Genomic DNA, 6,691 nt, shown 5'->3' on the forward strand with positions numbered 1-6,691 from the left:
GGTGAACAGATGAACAAATTGGGGTATATCCATACACTGGAGTACTACCCAGTAATAAAGAAGCAATGAATTCCTGACATGCATAACAACATGGATCAATTTCGAGACATAGAGAATACTTACATTATTAATTCATTCATATAAAACTCTAGGAAAGACAACCATAATCTACATTAATAGAAAGTAATTCACAGCTGGATGGCTAGGGATGAAGCTCAGTGGTAGAGCAGGTGGTAGCATGTACAAGGCTCTGGGTTCAATCCCCAGCACCACCAAAAGAACAAAGAAAAGTGGAGGGAGCTGGACAAGGGCACCTGTAATCCCAGCTACTTAGAGGCTGAGGCAGAAGGACCACAAGTTCAAGGCCAGCCTGGGCAACTTAGCAAGACCCTATCTCAAAATAAAAGAAAAAGGGCTACAGGGTGTAGCTCAGTGGTAGAACACTTGCCTAACATATGCAGGGCTCTGGATTTGAGCCCCTAAATCAGAAAAAAAAGAAAGACATTTATATTTCCTGGTCCCAGGGGCAGGAACTCACTGGAAAGGAACATAAGGGAACACTTAGGGATACAGGAATTGTTTTTTTGTTTTGTTTGTTTTTGTTTCTGTTTTTTTAATTATTTTTTATTAGTTACATATGACAGTATAATGATCTTGACATTTCATACATTTGAATCAAATGGGGTATCCATTTCTCATTTTTCTGATTGTACAGGTTGCAGAATCACATTGGTCATACAGTTACGTATATACATACAGCAATAATAAAGTCTATTTTATTCTGCTGCCCTTCTTATCCCCCCTTCCCCTCCCCTCCCCTGTTTTTGTTGTTTTGTGGTGCTGGGGATTGAACCCAGGGCCTTATGCAAGTGAGGCAAGCACTCTACCAACTGAGCTAACATTACCAGCCCATAGGAATTGTTTTGACATTCATTGTGGTGGGGTTACACAGGTACAACATCATTTGTCAAAACTCACTGAACTGACTACAACACACCTATTAGAANGGGGGGGGGGGGGGGGTGCGACTTACACTACTGCAATCTATGAGTGCCTGTAATTGGGAAGCTGAAGCAAGAGCACTAAGGCCAGCCTGGGCAATTAATGAAACTCTATCTAAAATTCAAAAGGACTGGGAATGTCTCTCAATGGTAAAGCACCCCCTGGGTTCAATCCCTAGTACCACCACTAAAAAAAAAAAAAAAAGTCAAACACATAAAAGTTCAAAACGGACAAAATTAAATTCTGGTAATCTAAGTCAAGATAGAAGCAACCTTTGGAGACTGGGATAGTGAAGGAAGAGATAACGGAGGTACTTCTGAGGTCCTGGTTACGTTTCTTTTTTTTTTTTTTTTGATTTATTATTGTTACTATCATTTATTACATTTTATAGTCATTAATCATAATTGTAAATATATAATTTTTGTTAACCAAACAACACTCTTCAAATAACATTTTTTTTGTTTTAATTAGTTATACATGACAGTACAATGATCTTGACATATCATACATTTGAATCAGATGGGATATGATTTCTCATTTTTCTGAGTGTACAGGTTGCAGAATCACATTGGTCATGCAGTCATGTATATACATACAACAATAATAAAGTCTATAAGTCTATTTTATGCTGCTGTCCTTCCTTCCCCTCTCCTCCCCTCCCATCACTTCTCTCTACCCAAACTAATGTGACACACTTCTTTTTTTTTTTTTTAAACGTTTGATTTCTTACTGTACTAAGAATGGAACCCAGGGGTCTCGATCATGCTAGATAAGTGTTCTGCCATTGAGCTACACTCCCAGCCTGATATATCAGTTATCCAAGTATACTGACTTGGTGAAGTCACCAACCTGTACACATACTTTTAATACTTTAAGATATGTAAAACATTAGTTGAAAGTTTACCTTTTTTTTTTTTTTTTTCCTTTTTCTTTTATCCAGGGAACCATTCTAGATTAAAGTGAACAAAAAAACTAAACAGGGCTGGGGTTGTAGCTCAGTGGTCGAACGCTTGCCTAGCACCCGCGAGGCACTGGATTTGTTCCCCAGTGTCACATTAGGGGAGAAAAAAAAAAACTAAATGAACAAAATAGAGGCTAAAAAAGGAAGAAACTAAAGAGACAAATCAATGTTTCCTGACTGGATCCTAGCTTTTTTATCTGGGCAAATTAAACATATTAATTGACCATGAATATATTAAATAATACTTTTTATCAATACTAAATTTCTTATGTGATGATGGTATGGTGGTTATGCAGAGGAATAACCTTACCCTTATGAAAGACAAATATTTCTAGTATAAAATATCTTGAGCTAGGGTTGTAGTTCAGTGGTAGAGTGCTTGCCTAGAACAGGTGAGGCCCCGGGTTTGCTCCTCAGAAACACATATAAATAAATAAATATCTTAATGTCTGTAACTTACTACAAATCCTTCATATATTTATATACGTGGAAGAGGGAAGGAGGGAGAGAAACAAATTCAGCAAAATGTGAAGCATATCTTGGTTAAGTTTTTATGTGAGTTTTACAAGAGTTCCCTGTATAATTCTTTCAACTTTTTTTGGAAAATGTTCAAATAAAAAGTTTAAGGGGGGGCTGAGATTGTGGCTCAGTGGTAGAGTGCTCGCCTAGCATGCATGAGGCCCTGGATTCGAACCTCAGCACTACATAAATGTAAAATAAAGATATTGTGTCCACCTAAAACTAAAAAATAAATATATATTTAAAAAAGAGAAATACTTTAAAAAAAAAAAAAAGTTTTCAATTTCTTTAAAAAAAAAAAAAAAAAGGCTTAAGGGGAAAATACCGTGTCTGAATTACTGCAACTCAAGAGTTAAACAGACTTCCAAAACTATACATAGAGGCTTAGAGAAGGAAACTAAGACTCACTGAGCACTTGCTATGCACCAGGCGCTCTTTATACCTATGATTTTGGTCAACCCTCATAGCAACTCTTCAGGTAATATTATTGCTAATTACTATTGCTCTCATTTTAATTTATGCTCAGAAAGGTAGAGTACCCTACTTGGGAGGTTGAAGCAGGAAGATAGCAAGTTTGAGGCCAGCCTAGACACCATAGCAAGACGCCAACCTCGAAAATAAATAAAATTAGAAAGATGGCATGCCAGCCAGGCATGATGGCACACACCTATAATCCCAAGAGTTTGGGGACTGAGGCAGGAGAATTTCAAATTTGAGGCCAGCCAGGGTAACTTAGAAGGGTAACTGTCTCAAAAATAAAATAAAGGAGCCAGGCGCAGTGGCACACACCTGTAATCCCAGCGGCTCAGGAGGCTGAGGCAGGAAGATCGAAAGTTCAAAGTCAGCCTCAGCAAAAAGTGAGGCATGAAGCAACTCAGTGAGACCCTGTCTCTAAATAAAATATAAAATAGGACTGGAGATGTGACTCAGTGGTCGAGTATCCCCGAGTTAAATCCCTTGTACCAAAATGATTAATTAATCAATTAAATTTAACTAAAAGGCTTTGGGGGTGGCTCAGTGACAGAGCACTTGCCTAGCATGCCAGAGGCCCTGGGTTCAATCCCCAGTATTGGAGGGATGGAGGGTTTTACAAATGAATAGATGAGAAAGTGTCAAGTTCAATGGTGGAGTATTAGTATGTCAAATAAAATTTGGCAGGGCAGAAAGCCACAATCTGCCATTCCTTCACTAGGCTCTTCCCCCTTTCCCTACGACTATGTCCTCTCAATCTGAAACTTAATATGTTAGGTGAACCACAACAGATCTGAAATCTGTCTGTAATAATCCTCAATACTCAATGAATCTTAAGTAACCAGATTGAATGATGCCTCTATTCTTCACAAAAGATAGTGTACAGCAATATGATAACCTTTCCCCTGCCTCTGGGGCACAACATGTACAGACTAGAAGGGACTTTGATAAGAGATTAGCCATGCAAAACAGAGTAATGTGAGGAAAACAGAAAAAGGATATGAGGCAATAAATAAAATTCCAACAAATTGTCTTAAGGATAGACTAAAAAGATTAGACTTTACCATTATAAAAAAAAAGCAAATATGTCTCTCAAATCTAAAGATCATCAAGGACAGCTAACATAAAGACCATGATAGAGGGCATTCTTCTGAAATTTCAAGGAAAGTACTTCAGAACAACAACAACAAAAAAGAACAACTTCACAGAACAGCAGTCAACATGAGAAATCAGACCTCAGAAGGTGTAGTAGTGGGGTTTGAGGAAAGTTTTCATTTTCTTTTTTTCTTTTTAATGTTTTTTTTTAATGTTTTATTTTTTAGTTTTCGGCGGACACAACATCTTTGTTTGTATGTGGTGCTGAGGATCGAACCCAGGCCGCACACATGCCAGGCAAGCGCGCTACCGCTTGAGCCACATCCCCAGCCCCGTTTTTCATCTTCTTTAGAGTGAAAATCCAGAACATATTAAATGTTCTGGATAAAAACATACAACACATTGTATCCGATATTGTTCTAAGCACAATAAATAAACTCAATCCTACAGAGATTCTATAGGATAGGCATTAGTATTATTTCTATTTTACAAACGAAGAAATCAAGGCCAGAAAAGTAACCTATCCAACACACATAGCTGGTACAAATGGGGCTAGGACTCTAAGCCAGAGGGGCTGGCTTTAAAACATATGCTTATAACAATTACTTTTTGCTACTTCTCAAGGGAAGAGCAGGCTTTCCACCCATCATCTTTTGAAACCAGAAGTTGATCTCACAAGGCCAACTAACAAACCTTCTACCAGACGGAGAACACTGGCTCAGCCCCACAGGTCTAACCCTATGCAATTCTTCTCACATACAAACCAGGTTTGGGGGAGTTATCCAAACAGTCCTTTCAATCCTGTTCCGTTCAGACTAGAGAAATGGGAAATCAGATTGTTAGGGACTTGAAAATGAAAGGACAGACAGGTGCTAAAGAGAACTGGCTCACTTAAAAAAGTATGCATTTGCAGCTTATTGTTAGACAGTGATAATCTGGCAAGAAGAGTTCAAGTTTTTCCTTAGGCTACCAGCATACTCTGATGCAATCCCCTCTCTATCAGCTTTGAAAAGGAGGGCAAAGGAGAAGCAGGGCTGAAAACCAAACAAGTGCTGGCCAAGCCCCCTAAAAGAGCCTTACCTAGATCCTTTTCCACAAATACAGAGAGGGCAATTTCCAGAACCAAAGTAACCTTCAAGTAACTTTATATCCAAGTGGCAAGTTTTTAGTGCTCTTCACAATACTGGCAAATGTCCTAGAGTAATCAGACTGAGAGCACCCCTTCAATGCCTATGGGCATTCCTAACACATAAGAGTTCAGAAAAACCCAGATTCTGAGGAGCTTGGGCATTTCAGCAAACTAAGTAGGGTAGACAAGAAAGGATGACTGCTCTTCTCAGACATTTTCCAAAGTCCGAACCTCTGACAGTAAGAAGCCAGAACCAGTTGTCTCCCATGTTTTAACAATCCAGAATCTTCTTCTTGAATCACTCACACTAACAAAGGCTGATCTGGGGAACATGTTCAGGTATTCCAATTCCCTCAAGTGTAATTCTTCCGACAGGTTTATTGTGGAGAAAGAAACATTAAGTGGTGGTCATTTGGCCGGGAAGAAAGTTAAATGCTAGTAAACTGCTAAAAACTTTTCCCCTCCTGGGGACTGAATCCACGGTCAAGGAGCAGGCTAGGCAAGCAATCTACCACTAGGCTACATTCTCAGTCTTTATTATTTTATTTTGAGAAAAGGTCTGGCTAAGTTGCTCAGGCTGTCCTCAAACTTGCCATCCTTCTGCCTCAGCCCTGCAGTAACTGGGATTACAAGCGTACACTACCCTGCCCCACTTGGTGAAAACCTTTAAAGGTGTTTCAAGGAGGTGAAAAGGTCCAAGGGTGAAACCATTTTTTCTTTCGAGGTCTAGTCCTAACTAAATTTAAAACATGAATGGGCTAATAAAAGATATCACATATATCTAGAGTCAAATCAAGACTCAAATAGGCACAGGATTTTGAGCATATTACAACTTATACGAAATGGGGGTTAGTAAATAGCCTGTACTTCCTAAAGGTTGTAGTGAGCCCTGAATGAGAAAATAAGCGCAATTTGCCTTAGCAATGACAGCACACACGCAGTCAACATACGCTCTCTCTTTATATATATTAGTTGTAGTTGGACACAACACCTTTATTTTATTTATTTTTATGTGGTGCTGAGGATCGAGCCCAGGGCTTCACACGTGCGAGGCGAGTGAGTTACCGCTGAGCCCCAGCCCCGTTTGCGCTTCCTTAGCCCCTCTCTGTTCACCTCACCCCACCTTGGGACTATTAACCCCTTGGGAGACCTTGTCACCGCTCCCCGACGGAAGTCGTCCCAGCGTCAACACTGGATCTCGTGGTCCCCTTACTGGACTGGGATTGGGCTAAACCTGTGGGTGAAGAGCTAGAGAGGTACGCCGGCCAAGAAGCCACCGCCAAGGCAGCGAGGACGCAGACTCGACCCAATGCGTGGTGGCGCGCGCGGATTACAGACCGTCCCCATCCTACCCACGCACTGCGAGGGTCCCAGCCTATTTCGGACCCTCCCACTCGGCGAGGGGAGCGCAAAGGACACCGCAGGCAGGGAGGCCGGGGGAGGCCACTCCCGCAAGCCGAGGCGGAGGCCACGGAGGTGGGAACCCCGAGGACGCCAGGGCCCCCCCGGGGGGG

General features: G+C 40.9%; 1 protein-coding gene across 2 annotated transcripts in view; it reads right to left on the reverse strand.

Annotated features, from left to right (window-relative positions):
* The window catches only part of LOC107155508 (peroxisomal membrane protein PEX14), a 212,374-nt gene that overhangs the window by 130,269 nt on the left and 75,414 nt on the right, over nucleotides 1-6,691 (reverse strand). The window lies entirely within an intron of this gene.

Source organism: Marmota marmota, unplaced genomic scaffold, assembly GCF_001458135.2.
Source record: "Marmota marmota marmota unplaced genomic scaffold, marMar, whole genome shotgun sequence".
In the NCBI taxonomy this organism is placed as follows: Eukaryota; Metazoa; Chordata; class Mammalia; order Rodentia; family Sciuridae; genus Marmota; species Marmota marmota.